Source organism: Argiope bruennichi, chromosome 5 (genome assembly GCF_947563725.1).
Source record: "Argiope bruennichi chromosome 5, qqArgBrue1.1, whole genome shotgun sequence".
NCBI lineage: Eukaryota > Metazoa > Arthropoda > Arachnida > Araneae > Araneidae > Argiope > Argiope bruennichi.
Genome location: NC_079155.1, coordinates 123052850 through 123079037, shown reverse-complemented (window position 1 = coordinate 123079037; position 26188 = coordinate 123052850). Strand labels below are relative to the sequence as shown.

General features: G+C 28.9%; 1 long non-coding RNA gene across 1 annotated transcript; it reads right to left on the bottom strand.

Annotated features, from left to right (window-relative positions):
* Positions 1-970: 970 nt before the first annotated feature.
* On the bottom strand, positions 971-22271 carry LOC129968185 (uncharacterized). Its single transcript, XR_008784393.1, has 3 exons — positions 22145-22271; positions 4649-4772; positions 971-1086 (listed from the first exon to the last, which is right to left on the bottom strand). It is a non-coding gene; the product is annotated as an uncharacterized LOC129968185 (long non-coding RNA).
* Positions 22272-26188: the final 3917 nt, after the last annotated feature.

The following is a 26188-nucleotide window of genomic DNA, read 5'->3' as shown; positions in this document are numbered from 1 at the left end:
TTTCCCCTCTTGCTTCACGAATCCCTTCCTCCGATAATTCAGTCCCACCCTCTTCCAAGTTTGGAATTGCAAAATATATTCTATGAGAATTCTATTCAAGAAACTCTTTAAGGGAAGTCAATTCGGGAGCTGGAGTGATTTAAAAATTCCCCCCTGGAGAATTTGCAGAGATCAGACCACGTAGTGGATAGTAATGCGATTTCTAGTATGAAGAGTTCAAGTAAAAAGAAGGATCTTCAAAGCTGCACCGTATCTCCTGTAAGAAACATTGACGATTTCTTCTTAATTCTCCGCGTTATTTCAAAGCGATAAAAGATGGATGGCCTAGGATACCTACATGATAGTAGTTTCTGTGAGGATTTATGTAATTTAAGGTTATTCTTAATGGTTTATACGCATTGTCACATAACGCTATTTTCTCTCTCTCTCTCTCTGTGTGTGTGTGTGTGTGTGCGTGCGTGCGTATTTTGCCTAGTCGCTCCGCAGGCCAGAGTGTTTAACTTTAAACTACTAATCTTGATCCATATTTACTTTGAAGGGTGGCAATGTTCACCTCAAAGCTATTCCTTTTTTTTTTTTTTTTTTTTTTGAAATTTTAATGAAAAAATGAGACAAATGTTTTACATTTTTCAGCGATAAATTACGAAAACATTTTATTATAAAATTATAATATAATTATAAAATAAAAATATATAGTACCAAAACTTATTATAAAATACACAAATGAATAACTAAAATAATTACAAAAAATTATCTTTTCAAATACATCGATTTTTTGTTATCGTATACAAATTTTTACTATATTTAGTTAATTTTAAAAAAATTAATTTAAACGTTTTTTCCGGCAAGAATCGGAAGAGTTCTGAACAATATTAAACATTTCGCAAACAATAACACACACACAAAAAAAAAACAGCTATGAATTCTGAAAGAAGATCGAAGTTGTAAAGGTGGCCATTGCAGATATTTTTTCCTTTTTGTTTCAAAGTCCCAATTTCTATTCTGTTCTGTTCTTAATACAAATTATTATTTGCAAAGCAGATTTCTTGGAATCAAAGGATATATTTACTTAACTCTCTGATGAATCTATAAAAGAAATAAATTCGTATTTCAAATACTAATAAAATGAAGAAAAAATGCCAAACTTTACAATCTTTATAATAGAAAAAAAAGTAGGTATACTTAATTTCATCTACCTAACTCTAATTGTTCAGTTATCGTTGTCACAGACAGACGGTTGGACAGATATTTTGAAATGTATTTTTTGAAAGAGGTCTAAAATGTGGAGGATTGGTTTGGATTGTGGGATTTAAAGGCGCAAGAGCCATAGCTGACCATACTGCGCCAAATACGTTTTCTAAAATGTGGAGATCCGTCAAAATTTCCAGTTCGAATTTTTTGACAATTACAATACTATATCTATACTTTTTATACGAGAAAGTAATAATTATTTAAAGTGGTGAATGAATATTTTCAGGAATTCTAAATGGTGGACTGAAATCGATACTATAATTGATTATACTTATTTCAAAATTGTGAACGGTCTTTTAAAAACTAAAATATTCGCAATAACAATAATTTGCAAGAAATTTTATTGATAATTTCGCAAATAATATAAATACATACAAAATGAAAGACCTTTTAGGAATTTAATTATAAAAAACAAAATATTCAAACTGGAGGTAAAGAATACCTGTACTTTGAGAGATCATCGCATATAATTATATATATATATACATATGGGCCCATTTCTAAAAACATTTACAGTGAAATGATGTCTGAAGATCCTGAAGAGTAACTCTATGATCTAAAACAATATTATAGATATAAAACCAAAGGAATGAACTATATTCCTTTTTTACTCTGTAATTCGTGTCAAAAATTTCACGAATGAAAACCTTTTTTTTAGCCTCTAATTATATTCATTTTGTTAGTACATATTTCATAAAATATAATTTCAGAAATTATTTAAAGAAGGAAAAACTGCAAAATCCATTTAAGATTCTTTTCGTTATTTATTAAAATAACTCTTACATTATTAAATATTTTCTTTCATGAAACAAAATTGTCTGTAGCAGCGTTATTAGAAAATATAAAAATAATAAAAGAGTTTCTGTATAGAATTATAGAATTCTTAATGAACTGAAATGAAATTTAAAACTTCTACTTGGATTCCTAATTTTTCCTCGTTCTATTTTTTTTCGGTTGGATTGAGCATTGCATTTTCAATTCAATTATTGTGAATTTATTTGAAAATGTAATTTTACTATTTGAATTATTTTCTTTCAGAAATAAGATCTGCTTTTCTCATTTTTTCTGTAATGTTTCATATTTTATTCAAAATATTTCTCTCTTATTCTTTTTAAATATTAATACTGTTTATGAGTAATCTGAAAGATATTTTGTTTCTCCTTTTGAATGCTTTTATTCGAAAATTTTAAAAAAGGCTGACAACTATGGATATTTTTTTTTATTTATGCATTTTTCATGTTCGCATAGTTTGAAGTTTTTCAAAAAATAATTCTAGTGACAATTTTTTTTTTCAAAACTATTGCATATCTTGATAATGTACAAACGTAAATCACTAATAATACTAAAGTTTTTTGTTTCAAATGATAATTTTTACTGTGTATTGGTGTGACTTATGGCAATTTACAAGACCCCTAACAGTTATCTGTTAGCTATTTAAGCCGAATCAGCGTCTCTTATTTTTTCAGTAATGCCAACTAGTGCCAAGAGTATGACTTAGCTATTTTATGTGTCACATTCGCTTGCACAACCCCATTTTACAGGGGAGGGGAGTACATCCACACACCTCACAGATAGAGCACAGAAGAGGAACAACCATGTCCGAACCACTACTCGAACCCGGGACGCCCAGATCACGGGGAAGACGCGCTACTCCCATGCCAGGACGCCGGCGCTAATTTTTACTTTCTCATATATGAATAATAGAAAAAAAAATATTATAATCATAAAAAAAATATTATAATATAAACATTGGAATAAGTTTTGAGCTTGACCAGTTTTTGACAACACTCCACATTTAATTCCCTACATTCAGAAGGAAAAAAAAACATTTTTAGAAAATGTCTGCCAGCATTTGACAACTATGACTCAAAATCGCTTTGAGAAAGATGCATGAAATTTGATATACAGCATTTACACTAAATTTGTATATTTCTATCAACGTTTGAATAAACTCCATTCAGTGCGGCCGTTCAAATATAAGTTAACTCGTTAATTACGAAACGAGAAGAGCTAGATGAATAAGATTTGCAGCACAAATTTACCATCTGTAATGTAATTACCTATCAAATTTTGATTTCAATCTAATAAGCAGTTGATTGTCTGTAGGTATATAACTTTAAAACCACGTAAACGCAATTACTCGAAAATGCAATGGCTTAAATATATCAAATTTGGTAGATGATTTTGCGACTGCAATTTTAGTTCTTTATAAAATTTTGGTTTCAATCGATTGGGAAAAACGCGTCTAAACCATATATTGGATTTTCAGATACTATTAACTGTATGCTAACGATTAATCGCCAAACCCCTCGCCAACGATCGCATGACAGATTCAGTGAAGTTGCTAAATTCACGCCAAAGAATATTTCGCAAATATTGTACACCATTGCTATGTAACGCATTCCAGACTTACCCAAGGTCCAGAGGTGTTTGAGGGGTATGGCCTACAGTACCTTCCTTAGAGCGTAAGCGAGAGATCTTTGGTCAGACCACTCTAGCTAGTTCAGATCATTATAATAAAGCAATTTCATCTCATTACAAACGTTTGCAAAGAAGCTTTACTTCTATCTTAATCTATCGGATATATTCAAATTTTGCTAAGAAGTATAAATATTATTACGTGAGTTTAAGGCAAGGAATAGATAGAGGAACTGAGAAAAAAAAGAAAAGGAAAAAGTGTATCTCAATTTTCCAGTCACCTATTTCAAAACTTATGCTGTAAGGAAAAATATTTGAACTTTCAATAAAAATTTCATAATAAGTGTTAATCAATTAATGAAACAAAATTAGCATTTAAAATGTATTAAACCCATCTGTTAAGCTCTCAGCATGAACTATAATCCTTTTTAAAACACAAATAGTCGGTAGCTGTAAAATTAAGAATTCTGGCATAAAATTGTTTGTTTATTTTTTTCCTTATGGATGTTGTACAAACAAAGTGTTTGAATTAAACACCTTCTTTGGATTCCATCCAAAAGTAACATATGGCACGTTTCATAGTATTTTTACTAATAAAATTCCACTACAAACAAAAGCTTTAGAGTTTCTTAATAATTAATTCAATGTAATGATCCTTCGTCGCTAACAATATTATTTTTATATTTACTACAACATGCATAATTAATGTTACGACTGTTTTGGGTTAAGAGAATCTTAATGAATAAAGTCGGTGAAGATATGGAATAAATCATGTATAAAGCATTAAGAATGCATTTAGGAGGTCCTTTCAAAATATTAATGTTAGAATAATACAAAATTACTTTAAATATAGAATAGAAAATTAATCAAAATTTATTCAGTTACGTTCGTAGTTCAAATTAAATATTCTTATTCACACGCATGTTCTATAAATATGCTTCTTTTTTTATATTTTATAAATAATTACTTCATAACTCACCTTATTAACCTGTTTTTCCAATGTGCAAAAAACTCGATGTTTTGAACTTGTCATTGTAAATGATACTAACTAATGTAGGAAATGATGATTTCGTGGTCTGGGATATTTTTTCAAAATATCTTTGCTGAAATAAATCAATAGCATTATTAATCAATAGATTGTGTCATTCCAGCATAACCAGTTACAGTTAATAAATAAAATTTTATAAAGAATGTAACCAATCTAAGCGTGAGTCCGTTTGTATGAACAATGAAAATCTTCGGTCATACATCTTTCGTTATGTAACAATATATATTTTCTTTCATATTTATTTTTGAGTTTATACTCATCGAGTCACTTACGATTATTCATTCATGAGATAACCCATTTTTTTAAAAAAATTGTGTATTAGCTCTGACTTATTTCAGGAAAAGAAAGATTGATGCCATGAGTTATATATCCCAGTAGCACACATATATTGTACAATATTAAACAATATTGAATAATATTGTTGAAAATTGTACAAAATAATATCTCATATTATTGTATAATATTGTGAAGAAGTTTGTATTATCTTGTTGCTGTTACTTATCCTCAAAAGATTTGACATATTTCAGATCAACTCCAATAAGTTGTTGACCGCCAAAAAATCTATAATAAGGGGATCGGATGTTAAAAGAAAGTAGAAAGTCCGATGCATGCCAGAATCTATCCCTGTGAAGCTAGATGGTCACAACATTTTTTACGTTGAATAGACTTTTTTACCACTTTCAAAGGAAAGGCACTTAAGGTGGCAACTTTTTAGTCTAGCCAGAGCAGTCTGGCAGCCATGGTCACATTTGATTTCCGGAAAAGTGCCAGGGGATAGTTCCCTTGTACCATTGGTCGCAAGCGAAATACATCATATTAAATTGAGTTTAAATCTTTCATTTGAGTACATTTCTGGATAAGTAAGCGAAGAGCCAGTGGCCGTTTTATTCTCGCTACCGTCTTTGGCCAATCTACCAGCGATCTCATTAACACTAATGTTTATTTGTGATGGGATCCATTGGAGGTGGACGTCGTGATTCTGAGATATCTTCCTTAATTTGAGCAGAATGGATAAGCTGGTTTCATCTGTTTTACCTTGGTATATGATAAGCTTTCTTGATCTTCTATGAAGCTCGTCATGTAAGGAAAGATTTAGAAAAAGCATGTTGACCGTGAATTGACCACAAATGTATTCTTATATAAGAAGTAATTTCTTTCGCAGCTTAACTTTGGAGTAGATGAGGAGTTCCCGCATTAGTTGCTTCTGTCTGGGAACAATATAGTTTTCAATTCATGTAAATTCTACTTCTTTAGAGTCGGATGACGAACTGAAATTCGATTGAAAAGATTGTACTTAGAATTCTAAATAATATTTAAGCTTGAATAAACAAACCACCAGGCAAATATTTCTTCTTTCAAGATTAACATCCAATATGGCAGTTTTATGAATGCCTATGTTGTAATCCGCTAACTCTAAGACTAGGATTTGCATTTTAATTTTCGATTTTTTTTTTAACTTTTGAACATATGTATTTATTTCTAAGTTTGGCATACCAGTGACATTTTGGTTAAGATGTTATTTTTCAAAGAATGTGATGTTAATTATTATTATGTATCTAACATTATTTATTTATAAATTTTGCTCAACTGTGAATATAAATTGTCAAAATAAAAATTAATTCATTGCAATGTTTTAATTCGATGCATTGTAGTAAATATGCACTGTGATATCAAAAAATAATGTATACAATTTTTCAAGTAAGTTAAATGCGCTTATTTCATGATTTGTTTCTCTTTGTTTCTTAATACAAAAGAAACAGAAAAGAAATAAAAGATAAATGAAAAATATAGCCTATTTTAATTGAAAAAATATTTTTTTAAGTTTACGACAGCGTTACAATAATCATAAAGAACTTTCAAATAATAAATGAAAATGCAATCCTTTATAAATTACAATACAATGCGCAGAGATAATAAAATACTTATTAATCTTCCACTGCTTTTCTTCATTGCAATGAATGGACGCGTTTTTGAAATGAAGTTACAAATGAAAAGAAAAATGAGAAAAAATAAGCCTAAATTAATAATGATTCTTTAGAAGTTCCTTTTATTTATTTATTTATTTTTTTGAGTTAATTTCACGTAAAACTTGACATTTTGAAAATCTATTCAGTTGCTCTAATTATTAAAAATAATTATAATTGCATTAAGATATTTAAAGCAAAATAAATGTTTTTCTAAAATGGCAACTTATGATTAATATTATTCAAATTTTAATTTTGCTATGTAATTGGTATTGTATACTATGAATATTTTAAAACGTACAATAGTTTTCCAATAAAGCATTCAAAAAGAAATTTGTATTATCAAATCTATATAAATTTGAAAAATCTCATTAATTAATTTATTAAAAATAATGCACTATTCTTGAAGGTAAGTTCTTCCGCATGAAAAAAGTAAGAATGTCCCCATCCCCTTTAAAAAGAATAAATCTCATTATTTAAATAACTTACAATAAGTCTAACTTTAGATTTAAATTAAAAAACGCATTTTATAGTCTTGCATATTCTAAGTATCTACTATTTGATGTTTATAAATTAAAAGAAATCGAAATTAGTAGTAATATGAAAGAAAGTTGTAAACTGAAAGAAATTCAATAACTAATTTTAAATTCGTCATGTAAATAACTTACCTGCATTTTCTGGAAATATAATACTGAAAGAATTATTCCTTTTTTCTGATTCGTTACCAATGGCTTTAATGAAAAATTAATGAATTATAAATTTATTCATATGCATAGATACTTCACAGTTTATAGAAATGTGGAAAGAAGTTTGTGTATTAGAATAAGAAAGGAAATGATTCTTAAAATTTGTTTTCAATATACATCATTACCATATTAATTATAAAGCAGTAAGTTTGTATTAAAATAATAAGCAACATATTCATACAAAACACACGCAACTTTTTCAGGTAATTTAAATAATTCTTTTTTCTGCAACTAGTTGTAACTTTATTCAATGAAAATCGATATTTCAATGTTGATAATTTAAATTCTAAGAAGATGGATTTCTTTTAATAAAAATTCCTTTATGATAGTTGAGTTAATTTTTCTACTTTTGCTTCAAAATATAATGATATTTTTGTTTTAATCAAACAATATGTTATGTAAGCGAATAAATTTGCATTCCAACAAATATCGGAATAATTCTACGACAATAATCTAAAGACAATATAATGAGACATTATTTTTTAACTATACAGCACCCTAATTGCATTTTTTTTTTCTTTTTCCTTTGCAAATATTTTCATTGTATACAGATTCATTTACAAACTATATTTATATAAAGAATCTTTCCAAATTATTAGATAATCAATATGAATTCAACAAATGGTATTTTTAAAGCCGTAATTATGTATATAACTTAATATTTCTGTATGTTTTCTCTCATTCTGAGAATGCTTCATACTTCTTACTTTTTAAAATTTTATTGATAAATCAACAAAAAAAATATTTTTTTAAAAATAATTCTAATTTTCCAAAATTTATTACTTTTTTACTTAATACTTCAAAAGGTCTTAACAAGTCAAAATTCCCATTTTCCAAAATTAGGGTTTTGTTAATAAATAATTATGAAATCTTGAGTGGAGCATTTCATATGAAAATGGGAGTAAAAATAAAAAAAGACTTCGATAAAATATTTCTTGATTTACTCGAAGTGGCTTATTCTATAACTTTCATCTCTTTAAAATGCTTCAAAATAAAAAGGCGAAGCACCTGCGGCTTCTTTGATCAGAAAATCAAATTGGCACACAACAGAGGTAGGAAAACTAACCTTGGTTAAATATAAGCCCACAAAAGCGTCACTACCATAAAGATTTCAAATATTTCGATTTAGCATTTTTTTCAAAAATGCAGCGGTTTTAAATTTTTTAGTGGAATAATGCTATTGATAAAGTAAACCCCAAAGGTTATTCATAAGAAACCATATTTTTTAAACTTACACTAAATTATGCAACAGTTCTGAAGTTTCGTTAAAACGCATAACATGAAAGAATTTATTCAATGTTTTTTACTCATTATAGCTGAAATTCAGAAAATAAAAAATACCGTTTTTATCTTAGTCGTCAGAGAATTTAGCTAGCTTATTCCAAAAGATATTCGATCTATTCCAAAAATTAAAATAACTATTCATTTCTAAACTCAAGAATTTAATGGGTATCATAATGATAAATCTGGCAACGTAATCAATAAATCCCAAGCATAAAGTTAACCCTACAGGGCATAGTGTAGCCAATTGGTTATACATTTTTAATTACATTTATAAACCTCGCACGACTGTTCCAAAGTGCAAATGTTTGGAAATCCTTTTTTTAAATACGTTTTGATAAACATATCTAGAATAAACCGATATACAGCAGCAGCAGTATTAGAATTAGATTTAAACTAGAAACTTGGGAAATTATCAATATGGATGTTGTATGAATAGTTCTACCATTAGAAATACAATCAATTGTAAAAATATATTAGTATAAAAGATAATTTTGTTGCAGAATTGTTATAAAATGATTGGTATTACTGGGATATTGTTTGATTAATAATGTAGCGATTTTGTAAATGCAATATTTTTAATTTAATAAAAAATAATTTTAATTTTTTACAATAATTTTTAGAAATTATACGCAGCTATTCAAAACATAGATTTTTTTTTTTGTAAAAAATAACAAAAATTATGCATTTAAGGGTTCAAAAAATGCAATGTATTTAAATAGAAAATGCTATAATTACTAAAATTTGTTACCATTTCAATTTTCTACATTACCAAAAATTATGATTTCTTTTCTATGAGGAAATACTACCTCTGTCATTCATTCTATTTACTGACATAGAAAGAGTTATTTACTTTCTTAAATGAACTCCCATGATTTTTTAATGCAAAAAATACAACAAAAATATGTTGCTTACCGAGTTTGAATTGAATGAGAAGTGTTTTCTTATAGAAAAAGAATAGTTCCTGGGCTTTTAGGTAGGGTCTTTTATCTCTTATGACAAATTGTTGTTTGATAGCAAAGCTTCTTTGTTATTCTTCCTCCAGTTTCCTTCTCCTTTTATGTGTCTCGTTTCTCCCCCTTTTATTCTCACCCTTTTTTTCTTTTCTCTTCTACCAGCTGGTTCTTTAACGATCTCTCGGTTCTCTGTTAGAACAGAACGCTAACCATTGTTTAAAGAAAATTCTAAACATCCGTGAAACTAGAAGTGCTCATAAAACTAATGAAACAGGAGGTTAACGGAAGCCTTATCTGTAATTCTTCTTCATGGTAAACATCATCGTATTTATATAACAACAAATGAAATGTTTTTAAGTAATTTTGGTGAATAATAAATGAAATGTTTTTCGATAAGTTTGGTGAGTAATAAACGAAAGTTTTTTTAGATATGTTTGGTGAGTAATATGACCATCAATTATTTTTACTACTATGAAACATCTTATAATTTAGAATTAGATATCAGTATACTTCACTGCAAATGACACCGAAGAAGAAAATATATCCCAATGACTCATTTTCATTATAAACAAATGCAAAAGCCGCAACACACTTTCTCTAAACTTTCTGTAAAAAGTTGGTAAAAGAGCAATTCTAATCTGTCATAAGTTTTGCTCATTTGTTAAAATAATTCCTATGATACGATTACCATCATTACAGAATAAAAAAGTTTCATGCTAAATTAGTTAGATGAAATAAAGATTTAACTGTAAATAATGAAAGTGCTTCAGAAACATACCATTTTATGAAACAAATTTCTCAAAATGAATTGAATTGGCATTCAAAACATTATTAAATATCCGTAATACACTGCGTAAAAAAAGTAGGACACTTGATTTTGTAACAATTACCGAAAAATATTTAATTTTTACTAAATTTTTTTTATTAGGAACATTTAACAAATATTTCAAAAATACAATTTTAACATCAGAATTATGATGTTCAAACATAAAATATTAATGGCAACAAAAATAGTTTCTCTTTTTTGAAACTTTGTAAAAAAAGTAGAAGGACAGCATTATAATGAATGAAAAAATAGTGACATTAATAAGGAATGGTCTTCCCATTGGCCTTTATAACTTCGAATATTCTGTTTGGAAGTGAATTGTATAGAGTTTGAATTTCAGTTTGACAAAAATTGTCCCACGAGTCATTCAATGCTTCTCGAAGCTGAGTTTGCGAATCAAATTGCCTTCCATCAGCATAAACTCGACGAACTAACATTGCCCAGATGTTTTCCACTATATTAAGGTCAGGACTTTTGACTGGCCATGGTAAAACATCCACATTATTTGTTAGGAACCGATTTTTGATTCCAGTCGCGGTGTGAATGGAAGCTCCGTCTTGCTGAAACTTCCACTCTTCACCCCCCATGTCAGAGGCATAAGGAAGAAGCTCGGAATTTAGCACTTGAATGTAGTCTGTATGTTTTTGCCTACCATTTAAGAAAACCAGACTTGTCCTTCCTCTGTATCCAACATCCAACCAAACCATTAAACTCCTTCCTCCCATTTGTCGTGTTGAATAGTATTCGCCTTCAGTCCCCACTCAATGCCAGTAGTGCTGATATCCGTCTGGACTGTCTAAGTTAAATTTCTTTTCATCGGAAAATATCACAGAAGTCCATTCTGTAGTACAGGACATGTGCTCCTTAGCCCACGCTAAACGGTTATCAATGTGAGCTTGTTTCCACTTAGGATGATGTTTCCGTTTTTTGAAGATGAATTTTTTAGATCTTTTAATATAGTTGTAAACTGTTTCTTTCGTCACATGATTAAGTCCTGCTTGATTTCTTGCCTTTGAAACACTTCTTTTGTGTTTTTTCATCGAGCAAGGTTTCTTTCATCACGTGGTGTTAACTTCTTCGGTCTACCAGTCTTCTTTTTATTTCCATTTTTATAAGGATTTCTGATAAAGTGTGAAACTGTATTGGGGTTCACCTGCAACGATCGAGCAATCTCTCTGACACCTTTACCATCATTTTGATATGCTGGAATTTGCCCTGTTTGCAAATCGTTCAAAGGTATTCCTTTAGGCATTTCTGAGAACGGAGAAACAACGTAACTTTTAAACAAATTAGATTTTTTTGACAGAAAAGGATAAACAAAGTACAAAATCATTATTTCAATAAAGAACAACTCACTAAATTAAATATATTAGCAAGTGTCCTTTTACTTTTCTTACGCATCAGAAATTATATATACTAATTTTCTTAATAATTTTAGTGGCAGATGTTTAATTTTTGCCTAAAATGAAAACAAGGCTCATTAAACTAAATCTGCATAAATATCTGGTAGTTAGGAGAAAATAAGAGATATTAATTGGCAAAAAGACACTGTCCTTCTACTTTTTTTACGCAATGTGTATGTATTGAAACTGGAGAGTTATCTTCAACCTAAAAATCGTTAGTATATGAAATGTTTTTCTGCTGCGCAAATGTTTTTGGTAGATAGAAACACAGTAAAAATGATAAGCATATCACAATTTTTTTTATCTAGAACATATCATAATTATTTTTATCTAGAATATTTATCTAGAACATACCATAGTTATTTTTATATCATAATTATTTTTATTTGGAATTAATTATAATACATATAATTAATTATAATACATATAATTAATTATAATTACATATAATTAATTATAATTACATATAATGATTTTTATCTATAATTTTTATCTAGGAAAAATAATAAAATATATGTAAATAGAAAAATAATTCGTCGAAAGAAATCTCTGTGCGTCACACGCAAACATGGAATAGTCTTTTAATAGCTATAACGAAACAGTTCCGATTAACCGGATTGAGATTTGGAAAAAACAAATATATATTAAATCTTCTCACATTTAATTCTGAACAAAAACCAGCGCACAGAGGCCATATCATTTAACTTACAATCATCCTAACTTTTTGAAATTGACTGTTATTGTGATGAAACACGGCGATTTTTATACAATTCTCAAACAAATAGGAAAGTTCGTTATGGAATTTCTACAAAGGTAACACTGAAGTTAAAAGCAATACTCAAAAGTTTCTTGGAATATTTTGGTATTATCAATAAAGAGTTTCTGCAAATGAACAAATAATTATTGGTGAATATTACATAAATAATTTTTTGCTTTTGATACCCAGAATCGGCAACATTCGTCACGATTTAGTTTAGTTTAGCTATATTAACGCCCCATTTTAAAGTAACACTAAAGCTATTTTGAGACGGACTTCACGTGCCCTCACATGACGAGGAAGACACCTCAGCTGGTACCCCCTCACCAAACTTCTACACCACACCAGCGAGATTATGTTTGGCCCCGATGGATGTAACGTTCACCAGGCACGCTTATGCGGCAGTTCTTCGGTGGAATCGGATCTCGAACCTAAAACCCCTTCGGTCCGAATCTGAGATCTTACCACCAGGCCACAGCGGACTAACTTTCGTCCAGAATATCAGGATGAAAGCAGTAACATGATAATGCATTCAGATAAGACTCACTTATTATTTGCACATTTTTGTAAAAGATAATGTGTGCGCTGAATCATCCACCATATTATTTAAATGTAGCACCCTGCGACTTTTGTTTTATTTCAAAAACATAAAATTTAAATTGTGTTATATATTGGGTATACAAAAGGGATTATGAGGTTATTGTCATGAAAGAGTTACTTCGACGAATGCTTTGACAACCATTTTGCAAGGTGAATTGAATTGGCATTCAAAACATTATTAAATATCCGTACAATATGTGTACTGAAACTTGAGGGCCTTATTTTGAATTAAAAGCACTCTAAAAGAAACAATAAATTCTCGTGTTTCTTTTTTTTTAGGGATCTAATCTTGAAAAGTTTTCTGCGCACTATATTGTTAATTGATGATTTGGCTTGCCAATGAAGTGACAGTAAAATTATCAAATAATACTTTAACACGTGGTTATTTTTAATTATCTTCTCTCAATGGCATAAGACGAGCTTTTGACACAGAAATGCATATGAAAAATGGCAGAAAAATAGCTGGACATTTCACCAAATAAAATTATTAACAAGGAAATTTCATATATTTTATTCACCAAGGTTGTTTTGTAAATTTAAAAAGAAATGTATTCGTATACACATATGTTTTTGAGAAATAAAAATACTTCTATTTCCTTCTTCCATAATTATTTCAGATAAATGTAATAAAAAAAAATTCGTAATTATTAGAGTAAAAGCTTTCAAAAACAGAATTTTAATTTAAAAATGTGAAGCGTAGATTCTCTTATGATAAAAAAGTAATTAGGGGCAGTGCTAACTTTTTAATTAAGTTTAAAATTAAAATATTGGAAAAACATTTTAATAATTGCATTTTAAATTACACTGCATCATTATTAGCTGAATGAAAATATAATAATATAATAAGTTTTGAATGATTATATGATGATGATTAATACAACATAGAACAAAATATAAATAAAAATGTTGCAAACATATGATAAATATATCAAAAATATTACTTAGACAAATCTTATCAGAACACAAGATTTAACAAAATGGTTAAAAATGCAAAAAATCATTGACATACATTTGTTTATGCATGAAATTTAGACTGATTTAAAAGAATGTAAATATGATTAATCTTAGTTAAAAAGATTGGAAAATTGGAGATGCAAATCAGTGAAAGACTAAATAAGTTCTCCTCTACAAATGTAATTTTATATTTCATTATATATTTCAATGAAACAAACAAACTAGAAAATATATGCCATGTTGCTAATGAATCCGAAATAAATTTCTGCTATGTTTTTTACAGTAGATATTATAAATTTTTAAGGGTGTTTCTGAAATGCCATCCAAAGATAACCAATACCAGCGAGAGTGGTCTCTTTCTCTCAAACCTTGCACGGCTTAACACTTATGAGACACACACTTAATTTTCTCACGGAAAATAATGAAATTAAGAAGTATGGAATAGTGACTTCTTTGACTTATATCTAAAAGCAGAGTACATAGATCCCGATAAAGATTTTTTTATTATTACAGTATTCTTTAAAAACTCTAAGGTGATATTTCTGTAAATATCTTTCTTATTTTTGTAGATTTTTGATTTCTGGGCAGATTTCTTGTTTATTAATGTTTTATATTGAGTACTTGCGAATTCTTTGCGAACTACTCGATACTTGTAGCCCGCACATTCCTAGTAGTTACATCCGCATCCGTTTTTTTCCCCTTAGACGTCAACTCACATAATCGACAACTTCTAATTGCAGCTGAAATGCCACTGATATGAAAATATTCTGGGTATTTTGTACATTCTTTCTCTGTACATTAATTAAAGGGGAATCGTTTATGACCTGTCCTTATGTGAACTCACAAAAATATATTTGAAATAGGCAGCAAGAAAAACAGTCTTGCAATGAAAATATATCTCTACCAGAAAACGCAGATCTATACGAACATCTATTTCTTTATGATATTTTACAAGCAAGAATTAGTGCAAATTGGTCTGTTATAAATCCGGACCTTTTTAATGAACTTAATATGTTTAAAAAGGTGATTTATATTTATCTATAAATAATAACATCTTATGAAAAGGTACAATATACATACACAAAATAATTTTTAACCGTTTCCACTCGGATGGTGCCTCTCATTCACCATTCAAGACGTTTATTTCATTTATTTTTTTAAAAAAAATTGATAAAAAAAATACTTTAAGAATGATAAAAAGATGTAGATTATTTTTCAGTAAAATTCAACTTAAAACTAATTTTTTTCATAGCAATAAGCAAGTCATTGTGTTAGCTGAATAATGTTGCATCGAATGAATTAAACTGCATCGATTAACCCAAGTGCAAACGGTTAATTTTTCACGCCAATGGTATAGGACAATCATATAGTTCATGGATGAAACTTAATTTATCGAAGTGATTAATTTTACTTCCAAATTAATTTTTTTTTACTTTTCATGCCAGAGTCAGAGGTCCTTTTCACAATTCATCAATAAAAAAATGTAATCAAATGACAGTCAGTATTTAAAAAAAAATCTTTATTGACGAAGAATTGAACTGCGGTTTTAAAATTGTTTCCTTCAAATTCCATTTCTTTTTTCCATGATTTGATGCCATTGATTTGTTCTAATATCTTAATTGAATGAAAGGAAACCATCGCCAACAAACGATATACAGTGAGCCACAAAATTGAGTATACACCTCTAAAACTTTTAGACTTCTTCCAATTACACATTAAATATTAATTTAAAATAGATATTTTTTTTTTATCCTAGATACTTTAACCTCTGCTTTACCATCCTATAATAACACAATTCTATAGTTAACTTATTTATTACGAAAAAAGTTAAGCGATTCGAAGAAAAGATAGAAAACCATGCCACAAAATTGAGTATACACTTCTTATATTTGTAAATTTTGCCACCACTTTTTTAAGTTTCAAATTTTCTTTAAAGAGTTTCAAGAGTAGATGCTGCTTATAACACGTGCTATTGCACTTCAACGCTTTTAAATAGTACTTTTTCTCATTAAAAATCGTAAAATGAGCTCTCGTAGAGAAACTACTGAATCTGAACGTTTATTGGTTGTAAAATGGTCGAAAGAGGGCAAATATCTTCGAAGAGGAAGATCATTCACTCAGTAAAGAAAGATCCGAGGGTGAGTGCCTCTTAAACTAGCTTTATCGATGTCCGCTACAATCGGGAAAAAGATCTCAGTTGAAACAATTCGACGTACCCTTCACCAATATGGGTTTCATGACCGTACACCAATACGAATGCCACTCATCAAGTATATGAATAGACAAAAAAGAGTGATTTTCGCCAAAAAACATCGTTTAAAGCCTATTTCTTTCTGGAACACTGTAATATTTTCTGATGAAAGTAAGTTTAATCTTTACGGAAGCGATGGACGATTTAAAATATGGAGAGAAGCTGGGAAAGCACTGGCACCTAAAAACACCATTAAGACAGTCAATTTCGGAGGTGGATCTGTCCTTGTTTGGGGTTGTATGTCGACTGGAGGAGTTGGAGAGCTTGCTTTTATTGATGGTATTATAGACAAACATGTATATTTGGGTATTTTAAATGATAACTTGAAAAAAAGTGCCAGTAAGTTGGGGTTTGGGTCAAGCTTCATATTATAGCAGGACAACGACCCCAAGCATACAGCGAATATTGTGCAGTTATACTTGCTGCACCATTGCAGGAAGCAATTACACATTCCAGCCCAGTCTTCAGACCTAAACATCATCGAAAATTTGGGGTCGCAATTAGAGAAAGCTGTACATGAGCACGAAATCACAAGCAAGGAAGTTCTCAAGAAGATTCTGAGAGAAGAATGGGCTAAAATTTCCGTTGAAACCACTAAAACACTTGTAGAATCTATGCCCAGGAGATTACAAGCTGTAATTCAAGCAAAAAGTTATGCAACAAAATATTAATTTGTACGTTAAAAGGAAATTAATAAAGGTGTATACTTATTTTTGTGGTGTTGTTTTTCCTCTCGTCTCAGATCTTTTATTTTTTTCGTAAAAAATAAATAAAAGTAACAATTTTATTAGTATAGTACGGTAAAGCATAGACAAAAGTACATAAAGTAAAAATTTCAATCATCTGAAAGCAATATTTAATTTGTAATTGCAAAAAGTCTCCAAGTTTCTAAGGCGTATACTTAATTTTGTGGCCCACTCTATATCAAAGTTCTATTTCCTCATAAATGTTTTTCTTCAATATTTTTTCTGGCATTTATGTTATATTATTGAAAAATATAGTTAAACATAGTTCAGTTGAGCTTTATTAACACCCCATTTTAAAGCAACACTAGGGCTAATGCCAAAAACTTGAGTATAAGTTATTTCACTGTAAACAAGAAATAATATCTATAGCCCTTGGCTTTTCATCTAAGTTCTATTCATGATAATCGAAGCTGCCATAAATATTCACTAAACTAAATTACTTTTTGAAACAGCGCTGCTTTTGAACAGCTCTTTTATCTTTATTAGAAATGTTGTCCTACCCCCTCCTTTAGTAAGAAAGATATGTTTATCTAATAACACAAGCTTCCTATTCATAGAGAAAAATTAAATTTTACTTTTAAACTAAAGATCGCTTTCCTCCTTTTGATACTTAAATAAAAATAGCAATGTTAGTAGAAATAAATAACATACATAAGTTATTATTTATAATATATATATTACTAGCAAATGTTATTTTTTAAAGAGTTTCTGCAGAGCTACTGCATTTAAATGTGAGCTATAAGCAGAAAGATTAAGATATATTTGAATAATATTTGTTTATTCAAATGAAATAATATTAATCTATATATGTACTTTTAAATCCTGTATCCTGTTTTGATATTATATAATTCAATGAAAAGATGACACTATATATACAAATTTGAATCGATTACAACAATTAATTTCAATAAATAACTAAATATCATAAAACTGATATTTCTGTGAATATTTATCATAAAAACATCTCTACATAGATATGGTGAAATTATGCATATATATAAACAATTTCTAAACAATTGTTTTTTTTACTCTTAATTATTCAAAAGTTGCGACACAAAAATTAAAGAAGTGGAAAGGCATATTTGTCAATTATTTTTTCAGAAACTTAATAAAGAAATAAATCAACAGAATAACATTTATTAATAAAAAATAATTAAGACAATTAGATAGATATCAAATCTTTAAAACAAGGAAGGCAGAAAAGGTATGAGACTGAGCATAAAATATTCAATTACTTTTTTTGCTGAATATTATATTGTCTATCAATTCATGACTTTCATCAAAGGTTTACTACTTCTATTTTGAAAAAAGTAGATACATTTTATACAATATGTATTCTATAAATGTTGATATCTAATTTGTATAATATTATTATAAATAATTTTCCCTCATTGGTTAAGTCTTCCTTAGTAAACAAATTGTCAAATGACTTTTCTTTTGCATTGAATTGATTCAAATTTGTGTCTTAAAAATTTATATACAATCCGCTATTATTAAAATTCCTTATTTAATTGGCTGTACTTATATAAATATATATGTGATAAATAGAAATGATAAATAGATGCACAAGTAATTGAAATAATAATTTTTAGATATAAATTATAGCATATATGTTCTAATGCAAGACTTTTGCTCATTCTAAAATGTATATGTAACATGTTTATTCCAATAGCTTTTGTTTTGGGAATTTTATCATTTTTGGAACTTTAATTTTCTTTAAAATATACATATAGATATCTAGCCTCTAAAAAATATAGTTTTTTGGAAGAAAATGCTTGATAATTTTTGATGCAATTACTCTTTACTCTCAATATTTAAAGCTACTTTTTTGTTTGTTCTTGTTGATTAAGGTACTTGCCATAGACAAGCCCGCTAACGAAATCAACTACTGAGATGTTCAGCGGATAACCCACCTTGCAAAGCAAGGCCTATCTCCAAGATCCTGATGAATAAAAGTCCTGGCATCATAGCTGCCCTGAACTGTGATGGAATCAACGATTTTAAGCTGAGTTTTATCGTCTCTTGTTTCAGTAGCGCTATCTAAGGCCAAAAGTATGTCTTAGCTACTTATCCGTTGCAGTCCTTTTTACGGGGCGGACTTAAGTCATATTTCATTCACTTATACATAGATCGTAATTGAGACCTGAATCATTTTTGATCCAGTACCCTCAGTGGTATTGTTTCGATTTGGAGGACTTTGTGGTGACGACAGATTTATGCGTGCATTAGCCACCATGTGCAAGGAGGGTCTTCGGCTGGCGGGGTCCGAGCTCAATGCGAATCCGACCTAGGTTATTCCGGCCCCCTTTTTTTGGTTTAAATAAGTAAAGTGTAAAAAAACATAATAGATTGAATTCAAAAATACATGATCTTCTATGTATTAGTACATATGAAATGATGTTTTTTTACATAAATATAAAATGATGTGTGTGCACATAAAGCTTAAGACTAGAATATAATTTTGTTATCTAATGGTTTGTTGTGAGCATATTTTATTTTTACTTAATTTTTGTAATTTCAACGTTTGTTTTTACCTAATTTGATAACAATTCCCTAATTAGATATCGTATGAAAAACAAATGTAGACAATTGTCTTGTAAAAATGCATGTATTATAAATAATAAAATAATAATTGCATTGATAATAATTGCATAATAAAATAATAATTGCATTGTTACAAGTTTGTTTGAATATTTTTTTTCAGATTGGAATGTACCATCCAACCTTACATTGACCCTACGAGGGAAAGAATTGCTTCACATTACGTGTAAAATCTGATAACGATTTGTGTTCATCAAGAGAGGCTTCACATTAATTAAAATTTAATTTTTCGACTCTATGCTAATGCATTTTTTCAAGGTTTCTAAAAGTATTTATTTCAACCCGAGGGTATCGATTTCTTAGTTTAGTTAGAAAAAACTTTTTTGATGCTAATAAGATGTACAAACGACCTTAAGAATCAGTAGTTCAAATATACTGAGTAAACTACTTAAAAATTAAACTATCCATATTAATTTAAATGCAATTAGCCAATTTTTATATGAATAGCGAAGGGTCTAGACATAATTTTATTAATCAATTGTTAACATCTCTGGATAAAAATAAAAGAAATAATATTTTCAATTGCAAAAGTAAGATGCAATTAAATTTTGCAGAAATACTTATTAAAATTAGAAATATTGAAAAAAAATCTCATGAACAATTATTTATAAAAAGTATTATTCCAATATTCTTAATTCCACTTTTGGAGAATGGATAAAGCATAAAAGAACCGATGTGTAATAACTTAGTCGCTAGATTACTTAATTAGATTTGCATTATTCATTGTTTAGCGAAGAATAATAGATTTTAAAGCAAGACATAATGATATTTTAATCCATTCAAGAATTTATTAATGAAACCAGTAACTTATCATCATTTATCACTTATAATATTTCTTAATAATCTCTAAAATATTCCAGAATCAATTGTTCCCATTGCGTGTTAAATTTGTAACAGATCCTAGAGAGTTTCTTTCTTCATTATCAATAAATACAATTCTGTTGCTATTTATTGCTATTTCTGCCATTAAGTTATCAATTTAAATTATATAATTTACGCATGAACACTAAAAAAATTCTATCATATTATTATGTTCTTAAGTTTTAGTTTTATCAATATTAATTTAATATAGAAAAAGCAATATATTTTACGTACTTAATGGAAACATGGCTTTGAATATTTCTTTTTAACAGTGTAAAAAACTAACGATACATACTGAATAATCAAAAATTGACCGAAATTTAACAAATTGAATTGAACAGCTTAGTTATATTAACGCCCCGTTTTAAAGAAACACTATGGCTATTTTGGGATGAACCTCGTAAATTTGAACCGCGGTATTGAATTGAACAGACAAACACGAATTGATAATGTAACAAATCGACGGAGAGCAAATCACCTATATATGTCCCACTTATTTATTAAAAAATGATTATTACATTAATTAATAGCTAATCACTAATTTAATGCTGTCCACAAATTAATCATTAACCAATAATTAATGACTATCCATTAATTAATCCCAATTATACCTGGTATTAATATAATTTTTGAATCATCTTTGATTAGGTTTTTTCACATCAACAAGCATGCAACAATCATATTATTTTTGAATTAACTGTAAAATTTTATTATAATGTGAAAATATCCTACAAAATTATTACTTCCGGTTTTTACAAAATAATTACTTCCTGGTTACTCCCGGTCCAGTCAAGAAAAAGGACATTATTCCCTTTTTCTTGACTGGATTATGGTCACAAGTGTAGATATTTCAGATATTTCTTTTTTCTCTTTATGATGTTTTAATATAATTGATTATTCTTAGTTAAGTTTCTTGTTAGAACAGAGAAAAACTCTATAGGTTTACATATAAAAGTTTATTTGGAGAGTTTTATATGTTCAGGATGTTAAATAACTAGTAAAATAGTTTCAACTTCTAATAAATTAATTATGCATTTAAAAATAATATGAAAATATGTTTAGTCAAAAGTTAATATTCAGAACAAGAAAATATTAATAAATTCTACATTTGAAACTAAAAACGAAGAACAAAAATGAGAAAATATTGCAGATTAATAAATTCACATTTATAACGTGTTCAATATTTATTTTGCAGTGCATAATGTTTCTATGGTTGTAAATGTATTTTTCTTTAAAAAAATATAAAATATGTTAATGGGAAAACCGTTAAATGAACCTCCATAACTAGCGGAAAACTCTTATATTAAAATATTCTGAATATTAGGGGTTAATTTAGGCATCTATTCATATTCATTAAAAATAACTGTAGTTCTTTTAAAAGCAAAAAATGATTCCTAACCCAACTAACTCTTTAAACATATCCAACCTCATATTAGATTTTCAGAGCTACATTAATTGTAATGAATGGATTAATTATTTACCTCTCAGTCTTCAGATACAATTTTAACGTTCTCCCCTCTGAATTAAAATGAAGATCTACGAAGAAAAATCTTAAATTCTACCACCGGGATCATCTAGTCTCTCCATTCAGTTCAAACACGAAATATGGCATTCAAAGTTAAACCGCAGTTTGTTTAAGTAAGAAGTAAACCTTTTGAAGTTCTGCTTCTTTGATGCTCCGCTGCTGCATTCATAAAGCACATATTTTAAACAAGCACTTAAAATTCACATCGAAGCTCACGCGAAGCCGATTGACGTGAAACCTCTCATGCATACACTTGTTTGCTGTAGAAAGAAGAATCATTAATACATAACAAATAAAGAAAAATATATATTTATTTTTTTTATCGTCGGTCTTTCGTCAAAGGAGGAACCCTGCTTCAAATTTGCTACGAAAACAAGTCGTTATTCTCAGCACCTCACTAAATATTTATTACCGCTGCGGTTAAACAGAAGTTCTCCATCGTTCAGACTTATTTATTCATGCTGACTTTTTTTTTTCTGAATTTGTTTAGTAGAATTCGTAGAGGATTATTGCATTCGTTAGTGTTTATTTTGCTGAATATATTCAGGCTTAGTTATGGCGAATTTTAATTCGGTATCAAGTGAAAATCCTCCCGTATTAGAGTTTAGAAAAATTTATTCATTTTCCATGGTCTTTTTATAATTTTGAAGAATTTAGCAGAGAAAAAGTTCATTTCGAGAATTTGAATCTTCTACTAAATTATATAACAAGGCATAGATAACAGATTACATTAGATTCTATTCTAGTTTTCTTTCTGTAAATCTCTCCTAGTGATATATACTCTTTATTCTCTATCTGTTCTCACATATCGCTTGGAATTTGAAATAATATTGAAGATTCTCAAAAAGACCGAATACCAAATAAATGTACATCGCCTTTTTAAGCAGTTATTTATATATATTTATATTTTTAAATGAAACGAAAAAAATGCAATATAATTTAAACATTATCATAAAATATATAAAAGATCCAATTCGAAAAAACTAAGAATTAACAGTGATGTTTTGTTTTTACTTAAGATCAAAAATCATGAGCGTTCCACAACAATGAATCTATATGAACTTTGACACCTTTTAATCGTTTTCATTAGTTTTTCACTCACAAATACATATGTGGCCGGATTAGAATGGTTGATAGGGCATTGGATTCGCATCCCTTGGGTTGTGAGTTCGAATCCCACTGGCCAAAGACTCTGCGTGTACATGGTGACTGATGCACGTGCAAATTTGTCGTAATCATAAGGTCCTCCAAGTCGATACAATGCTACTGGGGATGCTGGATCAAAGGTTATCGCTCTCTGATTCAAATCCAAAATTACACCTGAGGTTTATTGAATGAAATATATGAATGAAGCCCGCCCCGTGAAATGAGGTAAAACGCAAGAGTAGTTAAGACATACCCTTAGCCTAGATGGCACTCCTGAAGCAAGAAAGGCAAAAAAGAAAAACCCTCAGCTTAAAAATTATTGACTTTGTTAGCGAGTTGAGCATGTCAAGTACCATAAGCAACAACAGTACATATATATATATATACGTATGTATTTAATCTATAACTACTAAACATGGCTAATAAATACTTTGGAAAACACGAATGCGCATCTTAAAACGAATAATTTTGAAATTTTAATTAATTACAAATTAATCCAGAATTTGGCATTTCCTGCGGTAATTTCTGAAAGTATTACTACAATAAATAATTTTTGCAGCATTAAATTTAAAAATTGCATATTCAAACGTATTAATTTATACATTGTTGTCTAGATTTAATAAAAAAAAATTCTATGTTTTAGAATAATGTTTTACTTTATTGTAAATGAAATTCAAATAATTTTCATTGTTATTTCTAATATTTCACATTTTTTCCTCTTATTGTTGATGATTAAGATATGAAATTTCGAGTCATGCTTCCATATTGATTAGATTTCTTTAGAAATAATGTTTTTAGTGCAATTTTAAATATTGTGATAAGTTTAGTTGCTGTTTACCGCCACAATAAGAGTTATGGACATATTTTTAGCTTCACATTTTGCTTTCTTACTCAGTAAAAAATTTTTTATAGTGAATCAGAAACAGTTTAGCACAATGAGCAATATAATTACAAATGTAGCACATCTTAATACCTCTATCATTACGATGTGCTACTTTATTAGGATTATAAAATAGTACGTATTAAATGTTTATCAAAATTTGTTGAAACACACTTTTCTGATGAAGTTATTGAGGTTAGAATTATATAAAAAATTTTAATGAAATTTTATGTAATCAATAATCTAATCGAATCAGACGGTAATCAAAGTTGTCTAGTTTTAAACAAATATAAAGAACATTACTAATTAAAATTTAATAATGAGAAATAATAAAAATAAATTAAGGTAAAAAAATTACTGTCAATAATTATTTAAAAAAATTGTAATTATTTAAAAAAAAGTCTTGCTGGCCCGAAACCCCAAACACCTTTTTTCACATGATTTAATTTCTGTTTTTAATAATTTTTAATTGGAATGATATAGAAAAAAGTCCAAACACTCTTGAAAGAAGCGGATGATTATTTAACCTCTAAAAATCATATAATCTTTGTTTCGACAACCGCATGTTGACCGCAAATACATATGACAATATTAAAAAAAAAAATACAGAATGAAAATAAATATGGTCAAAAATTATTTTCATATTTATTTGCAAGAGAATTTTTATAATACAGTATTCTATTTATCCCTAATCGTGCAGTATTGATTTTCAAATGTTGAAGATGGACATTCTGGAAAATACAGATTGAATGCAAATCAAGATTCTAAAAAATGCGATGAAAAAATTCCCTAGTATTTACTAGAAACATTTTTAGTATACTTGTGTACATCGCCTTTTTCACCTTTATAATTTTGTAGATGAAAGAAATCAGAAATTATTAAAATACAATTCTTCCAGGGGCTTTTGTCTGAAATATTAACTCATTCCATGTTTATCCATCCAGAAAAGTGGAATAAAAGTTGTTTATCATGATCTCCACCGCCACAGGATATTGTGCAAGTGAGTCGCGTCATTAGGCTTATTAAAGCTGAGTGCGGCATGTCGGCATCAATGTCACTGACGGTTCGTCAAATGGGATCTTTCAGTTCCATTAGTGTGATTGAGAAGCCTAGGTATGCATGAGATTTTAAATATCCTCACAACTAAAATTTTCTAGGATGAAGTCTAATGACGATAAGAGGTATTTAAACTTACAACCTCGACTTATCAATCGGTCTTTAATTAAAGTATCGAACAGAAAAGATTTAGTTTGCAAAGTGAGTTGGTGCCTAATCTTATATAAAAATAAGAATAAATAATACACGTCTTCCCAGTGATGCATCCACATTGTGATTACACAAAAGCGTAATACATCAGTTTACAGTAACTGTGCAGACTTTATAATACGATGAAAGAAAACACTCTTCAAAAAAGAAAGGGAACAAAATGAAAGAAGCGGCAAAATCATAACAAATAGTCAAATAAGATGAATGCAGTGGCTCAGACCAGTAATGATGAGGATTTGACTTCGCCCATACACAACGTTTTTCATCTTGATGACACTATACAAAGAAAATAGCTTCAACTGTTCAATATGATCAGAGCCATTGTGGGTTATGTTCCACTTGTGCCCGCACATTGTACCAAGTTTAGCCCTTCATCTATATCTGATGGTAATAATGGTAAACTTCCTGCATCTTATATGGATGCAGAACCAAACTTCTATACAGAATACGTCGAATCAGCGAATTCTGCATTTCTTTGGTTCCGTAACCCCCTTTATTTTCTCATCTTTCTGAGCACTGCTATTCCTTGTTGATGTTGGGCAGCCAATAGAAGAATGACACTTTTTACAATTTGGATGTAGTTCATGCTCAAGGATGGCCTGCATGTTCTTGAAAGTTCTTTCAGCTTCACCACTTTTTTAAAACGCCATACTCAATTCAGTGTATCCCATTTAATGAAATATGGCTTTTCTGTACCTTCAATGTGAA